Source organism: Glycine soja, chromosome 8 (assembly GCF_004193775.1).
Source record: "Glycine soja cultivar W05 chromosome 8, ASM419377v2, whole genome shotgun sequence".
Lineage (NCBI taxonomy): Eukaryota > Viridiplantae > Streptophyta > Magnoliopsida > Fabales > Fabaceae > Glycine > Glycine soja.
The window spans coordinates 23489629-23504828 of NC_041009.1; positions in this window are offsets into that span (position 1 = coordinate 23489629).

Sequence of the window (15200 nt, forward strand, 5' to 3'; positions counted from 1 at the left end):
GGAGATTGATATGAATTTGGATTAATGATTTGATTAAATGCGTTAGAAAGTGGATTATTAATGTTAATTTAGCAGTGATTTAAAAAAAATGTTAAATAAATATTTTTTTAACTCATTAAATAAATATGTTGAAAAGTGGATTATTAATGTGGGTGACATAATGCTAAAGGGTTTGGATACTCTCATTTCATATTTTCTATCCAATGAAATGTGACTCTTTTTTTTCTAAATTGTTTGGACAATAAGACCCAAGACAAAATTATATATTACTTAAATAGAGGGGTTAATATTTATATTTATTCTCATGAAAGTTAAAGTAAAATTATGTAAATTATCATAAAAACATATATCCTTAAATTATTTTTGACAAAATAATTTGTTATATTATTTTTCCGGCGCAATACATGGACAATGGAACACGAAGTAGACTTTTCCTTGGTTTTCGCAGTCTCAAAGGCAATATCTACAAATTGACCTTCATGATATCTAGGACCCTCCAACTTCAACATAATGAGTCTCAATAATAATTGTTCTATAACTCGAATCATAGGCCATATTCATACCAAATAGAGTGACCCAAATTTTAGCCTCGAGAATAGTACAATGTCCAAGCTTCCTTGACAACGCTTTTAGAAAACCACATTTATCATTTTGGAGCATAGCACCACAAGCAACAAGAGCTGCCAAGGCAAGGTAAGAGTCATCCCAATTAATTTTCGAAGTACCCTACAAAGGCTTCATCCACCTTCCAGAAGCATCATGGTTGTCATTATCATCACTTGGTGCTAATATCATATAAGTGAGCTTGTTTCTACATATATCATGTACACCACTCCAAACACTCAGCACTAGACCCAGAGTGTTTTTCCACTTATTATTGAAAATGAATCCATTCCTTCTCAACCAAATACAATCAACAATAGTTCTAAACATAGTGCTCTAACTCTCCTCTCCCTCTATTTTCGTGCTGCAAACATTCATGGTAAGCCAGTTAGGCATACCACGGTTAAAGAACACAGATCCAACATTCATATTAAATTCTAACCATATTGGTTGCACCTATTTACAATCTTTGGGCACGTACATCACATGTTCTACCTTATCTTTACACAACGAGCAAATGGCGTCATTTGTCATATGCTGTCGAAATCCCAACTCATTCGTGGGCAACACTCCAAGACCAATTTTTTAATAAATGAAATCTAATCCTTTTCGGGTCATCCCAACACCAAATGTTTTCAAACGACATAGATTCTTGAAGAGTATGAGCATTAGACCATTCAAATTAAGCATCTATAAATTAAAAGCGGTCATCAACAACATTATTCTTCTCCAAATAATCTATTTTACTAGCCATGTAAGGTTGCTTCAGCATCTTTATAATTTCAACAACATTCACTAATAAATCAACAACTATTCACTCCAAATCCCAATCTCCTTTAGCATTGGCACAAAAACATATCGTAATGTTCTCCCCATTACTGGTTTGCCCACTCCAATGTTAACCTAGCTTACCATGATTTGGGACCCAGTTATCTTTCCAAAATTGCACTGTTCTACCATTGCCCACTCTCCAAATCAAATTTAACGATAACTTATCCCAACACTTCACGATCCCCCTCCATAGATTAGTTATGGGTTGATGCTTATCATTAATAAGCAGTACATCATTACTACATTTGTACTTTGTACTACAACTTGTACCCAAAAATCATTAGGTCGCATACATAATTTCCACCCCACCTCCATTAAAAAAACTTGGTTGATAACACTAGTTTTCCTCAGACCAAGGTCGCCATTTCTTTTTGGAATGCATAGAGAATCTCAATTTCGCCAATGAATTTTGCTAGAGGTATTTGTGTGGCCCCAAACAAAATTACAACATTTTTTTCAATTTCTTCACACACCGAAGACAGTAATAAAGTAGTTTGTATCACATAGATATGCATGGCTTGAATAACAACTTTTGTTAAAGTTACTCTACATGCTATGGATAAATTGGACGTTTTCCAATTGCTCAACCTTTGATTAACTTTGTCAATAATAAATTGATGGTTTTGCTTGGACACTCTATCATGGTGGAGAGGGACACCAAGATACTTCCCAAAGTATGTCATCCTCAGAAAGTCAAGCTTGTGCACAATATCATCTCTAATATTCCAATGAAGATTATTAGAGAATAAAATTCTTGTTTTGTCAACATTCACTTTTTTGCCCGAACTAGTACAGAAAATGTCTAGTATTTCCTTAATAGCATCAACCTGCTCTAAGTTTGTTCCTGCAAAACATAGAAAATCATTTGCAAAGGCAAGGTAAGAATTTTTTGGACCACCTTTAGATGATTCAATAGGCTTCCAAATTTTCTGCTCCACTACATGATTAATCAGTTGAAATAATCTCTCAATGCAAAGAACAAATAGATATACAGAGATAGGATCCTCTATCAGACTCCTCTAAAATGAATGAATTTTTCAAGAGCTTTTCCATTCCACATCACCTGGAAGGAAGGAGATGAAATGCACCATCTAATCAACTTGACAAAACTTTTAGGAAATCCAATATCTCTCAATGTATCCACCACAAACTCCCATTTTCAGCCTATCATATGCCTTTTCCATATCCATTTTGATTGTCATCCATCTCTATTGGCCCTTCTTATTTTTCATAAAGTGAATAACTTCCTATGCAATTATAATATTGTTCCCACTATTTCTATGGGGAATAAAATTACATTTGGCAGGAATTAATTAACTCTTTCATAACATTTCTTAGTCTAGTAGACAATATCTTAGTCACTGTCTTGTAGGAGATATTGCATAAACTTATTGGCCTTAAATGCTTCAAATTAACTATTTGCTCAATCTTTGGAATAAGTGGAATAAGTGTTTCATTAATCTCTGCAATCTTAGAAGGGACATCAAAATTACCTTGATAAGAATACAAAAAGAGATTCCTACCACATCCTACTAGCTTTTGTAAAAGACAACCTACAAACCATCCACCCCAGACACTTTGTTGTTCCCCATGGAAAAAAGTGTCATTCTTATCTCTTCATTAGTCACCTCTTCCTTAAAACACTTCATTTTAATCTTTGGGATCTTTGGGAAGGCTTCTTTAACACCATAAGGAATGTAAGAGAAGTAGTCAATAACTAACCTTTCTAGATCTTCCTCTTCACTAACCTAGTCAATATTAAGATCCTGAATGGCTTTATAAGTATTTTTCCCCCTTCTCACAGTAGTAATACCATGGAGATAACGAGTGTTTTGATCACCAAAGGATAGTCATTTAGCACAAGATTTCTGGAACCATAAAACCTCCTCTTGTCTCAACACTTCTTGGTATTCCTCCTAAATTTATTTGTCTTTTTTTCGGCCATGAATAATTCCTATTACGCATTTGAAAAGAAATTATACTCAATCTCCTAAGAAGCCTACGATTAAAGATGTTACCAGAGACATCTTTGTTGGATCGAGTGGCCTCAGAATAATTAAGAAGGGGGGGTTGAATTAATTATTCCTAAAACTTTACCAATTAAAAATTACTCTTTTAAGGATTTTACTAAATTGTTAAGAGAAAGAGGAGTAGAAGAGAAACTTAACAGAAAGTAAAAGCGGAAATTAAATGCACAACGAAAAGTAAAGGAGTAGGAAAGAAGGAAACAATCACACAAAGATTTTTATACTGGTTCAGCACAAACCCGTGCCTACCTCCAGTCCCCAAGCAACCTGAAGTCCTTGGGATTTCTTTCAACCTTGTAAAAAACATTTTACAAGCAAAGATCCACAAGGGATGTACCCTCCCTTGTTCTCTTTGAACCTAGTGGATGTACCCTCCACTAGAACTGATCCACAAGAGATGTACCCTCTCTTGTTCTCAGTCAAACCCAAGTAGATATACCCTCTACTTGTGCCACAAAGGATGTACCCTCTACTTGTGCCACAAAGGATGTACCCTCCAATGTGTTAAGACAAAGATCTCAGGCTGTTACACCTTTGATACTTTGTGAATGGGGATACAAAAGAATTCTCAGGCGATTAAACCTTTGAACGCTTTTGTATTAGGGAATGGGAAGAATCAAAAGAATTCTCAGACTGTGTCGTTTTGAATTCTTTGACAAGGGAGAAGGGAGACACAAAAGAATTCAGGCGGTTAGTCCTTCCTTCTTTTGGAAAAGAGAGAAGAGAGACACAAAAAGAATTCAGGCGATTAGTCCTTGGCGAATTCTTTTTGGCAAAGGGAGAAGAGAATGAAAAGGATGAATAGCACAAGGTTTCAAGGTTTAGAAAACCAGAAAGCTTTTGGTACAAAGAAGAAGAAGAAGTTCAAAGAGATTTAAGGCTTGCAAAGGATTGATTGAATGAATGTAAAAAGTTATGTTGAAAAGCAAATCAAAGCCTTGCTTTTATAGACTCTTCATGTCTGGTCAAGAAGACCATTCAGAAGAGTTATAACTTTTAGAAAAACTTAAAACCCATTTGAAAAAGTCAAAACCTTTTTGAAGAGTTACATCTTTAGATTTTTCAGAAACAAACACTGGTAATCGATTATCAAATAAGTGTAATCGATTACACAAAGCTTTTGAGTGAAAGGATGTGACTCTTCACATTTAAATTTGAATTTCAACGTTCAAGGGTGCTGGTAATCGATTACCAAAACATTGTAATCGATTACAGCCTTTTGAAAATATTTGGAACGTTGTAAATTCAGTTTGAAAACATTTTCAAACTCATTTTGCTACTGGTAATCAATTACAACAATATGGTAATCGATTACCAGAGAGTAAAAACTCTTTGGCAAAGGTTTTGTCAAAAACTCATGTGCTATTCAAAGTTTTGAAAAAACTTTTTAATACTTATCTTGATTGAGTCTTTTCTTCATTCTTGAATCTTGAGTCTTGAATCTTGATCTTGATTTTTGAGATCTTGAATCTTGATTCTTGTTTGTAGGCTTTCTTCTTGAATCTTGAATTCTTCTTGATTCTTGAACTCTTGACTTGTTCTTGATTCTCTAGAGATGTTCTTTGATTCACTTGAGCTTTTTGTTCATCATCTTTTGTTGTCATCATTGTTATCATCAAAACATCTTTGAATCATTGTTGATTCATCATGAAGCTTTGCTTCCACAATCTTTATTCCATGTTCGCAAATCTTCCTAAAGAGCTAGAATTCGCTCTCTCCAAACACCATCATTCTCCCAAAAATCTCTAATGAGAGACCTAAATCCCTCATGCAACATCCAGGAAGCCAGGAAACTAAAAGGTCTCCTTCTTATATTTTCTCCTTTTTTTGTAAGACATTTTAATTAGGATCACCCTATGATCAAATTTAAAGACAGGCAAATGAAGGACAAGAGCATTCTAAAACCTAATCCTCCATTTCAAATTAATTAGAACACGACCAAGTCTCTCCTAAAGGTTACCTATGTGCCAGGTGAAAGTTAGTCCCTTAAAGCCTACATCAATAAGGCCTGCTTCTGAAATCATCTCCTTAAAATCAAAAGCTCATATTTAGGAAGGGTTAGAGGATCCTATATTTTGATCATGCTACTGGAAGGTTGTATTAAAGTCCCCCTTGACCGCCTAGGCACCCTTAACATTCTTAGATATAGAAATCAGTGATTCTCACAAAGTTCTACATTGTTGAAGCTTGGGGCTCCTATACACTGTTATGTGATACCAACTATTTTGCTTCCTCCAACTCACTTTCATATGAAAAAATTGGTGGTCACTTTCAATCACCTTAACCCTCCACATATCAAACTTCCATATAGACCAAATTCATCCAGATTGTCCATGTTCATCCTGGATGAAATGGCTATTCAGCCCCAACCTAGGAATATTTTTATTTGTTGTATCTCTAGAAGCATGGGTCTCCAAAAGAAATAATAAGGTAGTTTCATATTCTTTACAAAAATCTTTAATGAGATGGTCAAACCTAGGAGAACACGTTCCACGATAGTTCCAAGCTAGAACATTCATGATCACAAAATTAGGAGGGGGTGACCTTTAAAAGGCCAAGCGAATCATTACTGTCCACCATCATATGAAAGTTCAACACTATTTCATTTTCAACTTAGGGATCCCCAGCGTTTTCCTTTTGCTTCATACAACTCACAAACTCGATAACTTCTCCATCCATGTTGTTGGATCGAGTGGCCTCAGAATAATTAAGAAGGGAGGGTTGAATTAATTATTCCTAAACCTTTACTAATTAAAAAAAATTACTCTTCTAAGGCTTTTACTAAATTGTTAAGAGAATGAGGAGTAGAAGAGAAACTTAACAGAAAGTAAAAGAGGAAATTAAATGCACAGCGGAAAGTAAAAGAGTAGGGAAGAAGGAAACAAACACACAACAGTTTTTATACTGGTTCGGCAACAACCCGTGCCTACATCCAGTCCCCAAGCGACCTGCGGTCCTTGAGATTTCTTTCAACCTTGTAAAAATCCTTTTACAAGCAAAGATCCACAAGGGATGTACCCTCCCTTGTTCTCTTTGAACCTAGTGGATGTACCCTCCACAAGAGATGCACCCTCTCTTGTTCTCAGTCAAACCCAAGTAGATGTACCCTCTACTTGTACCACAAAGGATGTACCCTCCAATGTGTTGAGACAAAGATCTCAGGCTGTTAAACCTTTGATACTTTGTGAATGGGGATACAAAAGAATTCTCAGGCGGTTAGTCCTTTGAACACTTTTGTATTAGGGAATGGGAAGAATCAAAAGAATTCTCAAACTGTGTCATTTTGAATTCTTTGACAAGGGAGAAGGGAGACACAAAAGAATTCAGGCGGTTAGTCATTCGTTCTTTTGGAAAAGGGAGAAGAGAGACACAAAAAGAATTCAGGCGGTTAGTCCTTGGCGAATTCTTTTTGGCAAAGGGGGAAGAGAATGAAAAGATGAATAACACAAGTTTTCAAGGTTTGGAAAACCAGAAAACTTCAGAAAGCTTTTGATACGAAGAAGAAGTTCAAAGAGATTCAAGGCTTGTAAAGGATTGATTGGAAAAGTAAAAGTATTGAATGAATGAATTAATGTGCAAAACAAAGCCTTGCTTTTATAGACTCTTCGTGTCTGGTCAAGAAGACCATTTAGAAGAGTTATAACTTTTAGAAAAACTTAAAACCAATTTGAAAAAGTCAAAAACCTTTTGAAGAGTTACATCTTTTTGATTTATTCAGAAATAGTCACTGGTAATTGATTACCAAATTAGTGTAATCGATTACACAAAGCTTTTGTGTGAAAGGATGCGACTCTTCACATTTGAATTTGAATTTCAATGTTCAAAGGCACTGGTAATCGATTACCAAAACATTGTAATCAATTATAGCTTTTTGAAAATAATTGGAACGTTGTAAATTCAATTTGAAAACTTTTTCAAAACAATTTTGCTACTGGTAATTGATTACAACAATCTGGTAATCGATTACCAGAGAGTAAAAAACTCTTTGGTAAAAGGTTTTGTCAAAAACTCATGTGCTATTCAAAGTTTTGAAAAACTTTTTAATACTTATCTTGATTAAGTCTTTTCTTCATTCTTGAATCTTGAGTCTTGAATCTTGATTTTGATTCTTGAGATCTTGAGCCTTGAATCTTGATTCTTGAGATCTTGAACCTTGAATCTTGATTCTTTATTCTAGGCTTTCTTCTTGAGTCTTGAATTCTTCTTGATTCTTTTCTTGAACTCTTGAATTATTCTTGATTCACTTGAGTTGTTCTTTGATTGATCTTTGAGCTTTTTGTCATCACCTTTGTCATCATCTTTTATCATCATCATCGTTATCATCAAAACACCTTTGAATCACCTTTGATTCACCTTGAAGCTTTGCTTCTACACATGTATGTCACGAGCACACCCAGACACTTCTTGATGAGTCTCATTTGTTCCATGGTGTTCCAACTAAATAAGACTTTCCTCATAGGAACTTTTGGTGTGTTTACTATTAACTGGTTCATTGGTTTTCTTCTTCCTCGTTAGCTTCATACCTTTTTGTTCCTTGTGCTTGATCAAGGGCTGACTTTGGTTTTTAAAATTTGATTTTCCTCCAATATGCATTTCACCCCCTTTTCCTCCCTGCGGATTCTTTCCTCCAATAACATTTCGAACTCAAACTTAACTGTTTTGTTTCAAAATTTTCAAATTAGTCTTTTTGAGCCACATGATCAAGATGTTTTGACTGTCCACCGCTCTTCCTCATCATATATTTTGGATAATTTTTTCCATGCTCACCTATGCGATTGTTGGTGATCATGCTTGACTCTATATTTTTGTTAGGTCCCTTTTTCCCTTAATTGTAGTTACCACGTTCATTACATGTCAGAACTTTAAACTTTGAACCAATATCTAGTCCATAATTGGAAATATCTCCAAATTTGGTAATTGTAATAACATTATTGCCTCTTTTAATACTCCCCAAAATATTCTCATCACTATTGTTGTAATTATTATATTTTTTTTCTTCTAATTCTTTGGACAATCATGCATTTCCTAAATTGAGATTCTTTGTCATTAATCAGCTCTTTTAATTTCTCTATAATTATTGGGGGCTTTGATGACATGCTGACATCAACCTTTGGTTCCTTATGCACCTCTGTGTCAATTGCCATTGATGCAGTAGCTTCACCTGAGATATTTGTCTCTCTCTCCATATTCACTCTTCATGTACTATCAATTTATTGCATCATTGTTGGGTCGCTTATCAACTCCACACAGTACTCCCTTTTGTGCCCCACTATTCCTCAACAAAAACATATAGAGTGAAGACCTTCATACTCCAGATTAAGCTTGAACCCACAAACATAAATATGAGTTTCAAGCGGTTTCTTAAGGTCCTGCTCCATGCATATTCTCACGAATTTTCCTCTAGAGTGAATTGATGTCAACCTATTCACCTTAAGGAATTTTTTGAGACTCATGCCTATCCTATCGAGGAAGATATTATTGTAAAGCTCAATGGGGAGATGTTGGATCTTGATCCACATTGCTACCTTATTCGTTATTTTCGCATTCATAAGAAAAAATGGTCTCCATCTCTGGACAATGAGGTAATGGTCCGCCACCATCCAAGGACCTTCAAAAAGTGCAAAATTGTTGTCTTTTTTATTGCTAAAGGCCACCTGGTAGAATCCTTCATGTAAATCGATAATCTGGATGGTTCCACTTTTGGTTCATGTTCTTTGGAGCTTTGTCTCTAGAGTTCGAAAATTGACCCCCTTGTTCATGACATTGACCACTAATGTGTTCGGCCAAGGGGATGCCCACCTTAGCAGTTCAATATCAAATAACGGAATCATAGGTCCCAGGTTTTTTATCCATAGTGCTTAGTCTCTCCTTTGGGACTTCCTCCAGAACACCATTATCCTTCAGTCTATCCATAGGGACTACATCCTCCATGTTTCCTCTAATAGGTTTTAGTAGATTATCAACATAAGACACATCATCTTTGTAACGCCTCAATTTCTTTTTCAGAAATATAGCTTTAAAATCATTTAAATAATAAATATTGCGGAATACACATCATTAAATTTTAGTTTCTATTTATAAGTTGACAAAATATCTCAATATTTTTTTCTTTTGGGAAAAGAAGGAACATGTATGCATGTATATATATTTATTGAGCTTGAAACATGTACATATAATTAAGTGTTCATGAATAAAATGTATTATCAAAATGCGTAAAAAAATAAACATTTTGAAAGTTGTTGCCATTTTTCTTTTGTTCCAATGCTATAATAAAGTACATATTATAAAAGAAACATCTTGCACAAAAATTAAATGATGAAAAGAACTTGAAGAAATAATAAACATCCATATCGAGTCTCAGTGACCCTTAAGGTTTAAACATAAGTGTATTGGAATCATTACAATTATAAAAAGAAATAAATATTCATTGCCCCCTTCAAAACATCACACAATATCACCGAAAGGTTTTATACAACAAAATATTACGACACTAAGCATAGAAATCTTCTCATCCCAAATATCCATCAAAATAGAAAAATCATCCTACACTCAAAGCAATCACTACCCAAGACCCATAACTACCTAAGGCAAAATCATATCTTTGGAAGGGCCACTCTCATCTCCCGAGGAATCGCATTCCTTGTCAGATGAAACCATCTCTCCCCCAAGTATCTCTTCATCGATAACATCCCGGCAGAAGGTGATCTTGGATGATTGTTAACTCATTGGCAAGTGCATCAATTCGTTCAAGTAGTAATTTAAAACAGTAAGACCGAGTATCACTTCCATAGGGATTTCGTTTGCACTCAAGATGATGTATATCCAAATTTTGTACAATTAATGAATAGATTTATAAAGAGCAATTGGAGGCATTTTTGTGAAGTAAACAACTATACTAATATAAGCTATGATTGAGTAAGAAAAACAAACACTGGAGTGGCGAAGGATCATGAATTCAAGATTTAAATATGTTGGGGGCTTTCCTACCGAAACTACTCTTGATGCGATATAATTAATTTTCTCTATTCAATATTACCCTAGTTATCACCTACATCTATTAATGTACCCTAACCATTATTCCTCATATGAGAGAGACTAATTCCCCTAATATTCTTCTTAATCCCTCAAGAATTAAATTAGTTGAACCACATGACTAATGCAGATGCATAAGATGCTAAACAACCTCACATTATCCCTAGCAATGAAGCATTTAGATGTTCTTTCCAGTTCTAAGGATAACAAGACATTTTCCAATCTAAACCCTAAACATGTCATATATATGGGTGATCAAACCAAATACATGTGAATACACATAGAAAGATACAATGAAAACTATGAATAACATTAAATAGATAGTGAGAGTCATTACATCAAGAGAGTTTGGTGGAAAGCTCCCCAACAATGGGTGGTTTAGCCTTTCATTGTCATGAAAGGCTTAACTATACAAAAGGAATGAAAACGTGTGGAGGAATGGAAAGAAGATGGATGTGGAGGTATTTGGTGGCTCCCAATGGTTGTTGTCATCTTCTTCCTTGAGCTTTAGGTTTTTATGTTATGCTCTCCAATCAGTAGTCATCTTTTTCCTCTTGATTTTCACTTAAAAACCATTTTGATATGAGATTTTCACTATTTATGCGTTAAGCGCAAGTAAGTGGCTAGGCGCTAAGTGCATAACACGCACTAAGCACATTTTCATGTGACTTTAAGCTCTCTAAGCAGCTTCCTCCCGCTAAGCGGCTTCAGGGCGCTAAGTGAGCCTGGTGCACTAAGCAAAATTCATTAGACTTCAACTTTTCTTCCAATCCCTCAACTGTATGCCTACAAAACAAAAAACCACCAAATAGTATAAATCTAATAGTTTAAGCATTTACTACACAAAATCTCAGAGGAGGATGCCAAAATTCTAATGATTCACACAAAAAGAAGCAGTAAAAGAGGAGAAATTTGATAATTCATATATGTCTTAATTACTGAATATGCTTATGCACATTAGTTATCAATGGTGTAAGATCCTCATCATCACTAAAATCTCCCACATCCTTGTGAACTTCAATGACCATGTCCTGACAGAAGGTAGATCTAGTAGGCCTCTCGTTGACATCGTGCCCGAAGAATTGCTACAAGAATCACAATGGGTTTCTTGGTCGCCCAAGTCCATAGTAAGCATAGTAGGAAATGATAGAGAGGTACACTACTTGGATGGGTAATGATATGAAGCGTTTGCCTCTATGGTGATCAGTGGCACATGAGGCTCATCTAACAGCAAAACATGGCACCAAATGTATCCAAAATGTGCATGGAGGCTTGCCTCTTCCTCCATTATGTAGCTGTAGCAATAGCTATTGATCCATCTGAGCATCCTCTTCTGATGCTCCATGACTCCCCCTAAAATTGGTGGTTGTAAGGGTGAGTTCTCCGCTCCTCGAACGCCACAAACAATAGGCAATAGTAAAACAAAATTAAAACATACAATCTATGTGGTTATCTAAACAAACAACACTCTCTCATCCTAAGCGCATAACTATCACACCTAATTCACCATTGGGCCCAATCACTGCCACCAATCCTCCCAGGTCTTGATGGTCTTACAAAATCATGTGGATGATAGCTGAGAGTGATCGCTACATACAGACACATCATACACCGATCCTTCATCTTCCAACTCAAAAAGCCTAGTCTCGAAACCCGTCAAGAGTAGCAAAGTGAGGTCTGTGAGCTACCTATGCTAAATGAGTCCACCAAATGCCAAGTAGTCACCACTCGCTAATTCCCCTAGGTTCTTCAAACCTCTCTGTCCACTACACCCCAGTGTATCTTTGTCCGTCATCCTTTTCCTCAATGCAACCTCACCTTTTCATAGAAGGAAATAGAACCACTGATTCTTTTACCCTTTGTCCAGTCATCTTGAATCTTGCCACCATATCGCATACGCAGTCCTCGTACCACGTATAGAACAAACGTGTACAAACTAGCAAACAAAAAAAAGAGACGAGGCTTAGGCTTGCGTATTACTCTCAAGGAACCAATTATGATCCCTTAAGCGGTAGAAACCACTTGCCATACAAACAATCAGACAACATAAAGACTGTAATTATAGCTATCTAACCAATCATAACAAACAATTTGCTGAGGGTCGAACACCCCCGGACCCAAACCACAACGCGTACAGGTAAAAATGACAATATGTAGACACACACACACACACACAAGAAATAAATTTGCATGCCACAGATATAATTGTCAGAGTTCACACTTTGTTGGTCTTATCATTAATTAATCATAATAAAAATATAGGCACACATTTCAGTAATTTTATTAGCAGAGAATTGTCACAATTTCAGAATATGCATCAATCATCAAAATCTTGCATTTATCTCAGCAATATAATAGTAAATAAATCAACAATTCCACAAAATAAATAATTCTAAGAAAATTTATACGGAGGCACAGATTCCTAAGTTAAGTTATCTACTGTCTAAAATCACTTTATCCCTTGGTTTTTCACAATTTTACTCCTAACTTATTTTTAACGCTCTCGGTGCTCCGAGAGTCGGATTTTTACAAATCTTATATGCTACCCTATATTTTCAAACAAAAAAAACATTTTTGAGGTCAAAACTTTAATAAAAATAGTTCATACTTATGTAACTTTTAGTCCAAATTCATGATAGATTTTTCATTTTACTAAAGGTCTTTAAACTTGTTTTATTTGTAACTTTTGCTTGAAAACTCCTATTTAAGTGGAATTTAAGGCTAACTCTATGTTTTAACATGCAACGAACTCATTTTTGGCATAAAAAATCAAGGAAAATAGCTCAACACACATATTCAGGATATGACAACAAGCTAAAAAATTTCAAAGCAACCACATGTTCAATGAAGTTCAACAACAAGCACATGGTTCAAGAGTTGGAGAGACCCCCCTTACATATTGATGAACTCATGATATCTTGAAGCAGAATGAAGAATATTCAATTTTTTTCAAAGTTTTCCTTCATGAGAACAAAATGACAGTTCCAAGTTATTAGAGAAACTAGAACAAGAGAATGAAGAAGAATCAAGTCTAGGATGAAGAATGAAGCTCATTTACCTAAGCTTGATGACTCAAAGGCTCAAGAACACTAAGAACCAGCTTGGAAGAAGAAGAAGCACAACTGAACTCCACTCCCTCAAGTTTGAATTCAGGCAAAATGAAGGGATAAAGGCTCCAAAAGATTTTTTTTTCTCACAAAGACCAATAAGCTATGATGTAGGCTTCAATTGACAAGGCTTTGTGACACTTTAAATGACCCCCTTGGCTACCAAGTTGAATGTGCCAAGCTATACCACAAATGGATACTTTTTCTTTTTTGCAAAACTACCAAAAATGGAAGGAATAAGATTTGTAAAAAATGGGTATTTTTGCTTTTTACTAAAACTAGTAAATCTTATCTTAATCACTTAGGTTATTGTGCTAATATTCCTAGGAATACATGTACCCAGAGTGATCCTTACACTGAGAACACTTTTACATAGAGTTAAATTACATTGTTAATTAGTGAATTGTGCAATTTCAATACAGATGACATTTTTATTCATACAGTTTCCAAATTTATGTCAACTAACTAAATAAATTATTTACACTAAAAATAAATAAAACTAACTCTAAACTTATATAATTAATATCATACAGAGAATAAATTAAATCACACAGTCATATAATTAAATTACACCGTGCAAAATTTCCATTGTCTAGTCTTTAACCGTGAAATTTTTACACGTGTAAAAAAATAAATGGAGAAGGAAATTTTATGGTGTCACAATCTCCACTTCCTTTCTCCTTTTGGTCCTCTATTCCTTTTTTCGTACTTCGCATTAATAGATCATCTTCCTCCATGGTTGCACCTCCTTATCCTTTCTCTAAAATCCTAGCAGACCTCACCATCTTTTGCAAAATGTATGGAAATTTGATGGTAGAGATTTTGGCTAAAGAAAATCCAAATGAAAATTCTAATTGAGTAATCTATTCTCACTGATACAACAATCTCAAGTTGATCCTACAAGTTTGTTAATTCTTGATTTATGTCTTAGTTCATAAGTAGTTTGCTTCTTGACTATGTTTGACAGATCATTTTAATTGGTTTTCAACTTTTTTTATTAGCTTAAAAGTTGTTTGAATTTATTAATTAATTTTAATTAATAATATTTAGCAAATAAGTTCTTTTAGTATTTTTTTTCTTTACTTAAATATAAGCAAAATTAACTAATTTACTTATTAATTATGAAAGTTAGATAATATCATTTATTTTTACTATACATATTTTTAGAAAAATACCCTAAACTTGAAACTTAATATCAAGAAAAAAGAACAAAAATAAAAATAAAAATAGAATATCAACTAAATAAATGATATTTCAAGGATAGTATCATTAAATAAAAAGAAATTAGTTAAGGTTTGGGTATAATTTAATCCATAATTCACGAGAACAAAATATTTTATAGAGAAAAAAGACTATGCATTGACAATGTAAATTTTTTTTATAGAACTATTTAATCACAACCCACCATGTATGGTAAGTAATTCAAACGGTGATTTATGATTGGATGACGATGCGTTGACTTTTAAAATAATTATCTTAAAGTAATTCAAATGGTGATTTATGATTGGATGACGATGTAAGATTGGTTTATACTGTCAGTACATAGACATTAAACTTTTTTATATACTACTTCAGGTAACATTTTTAAAATGCCTTTTCA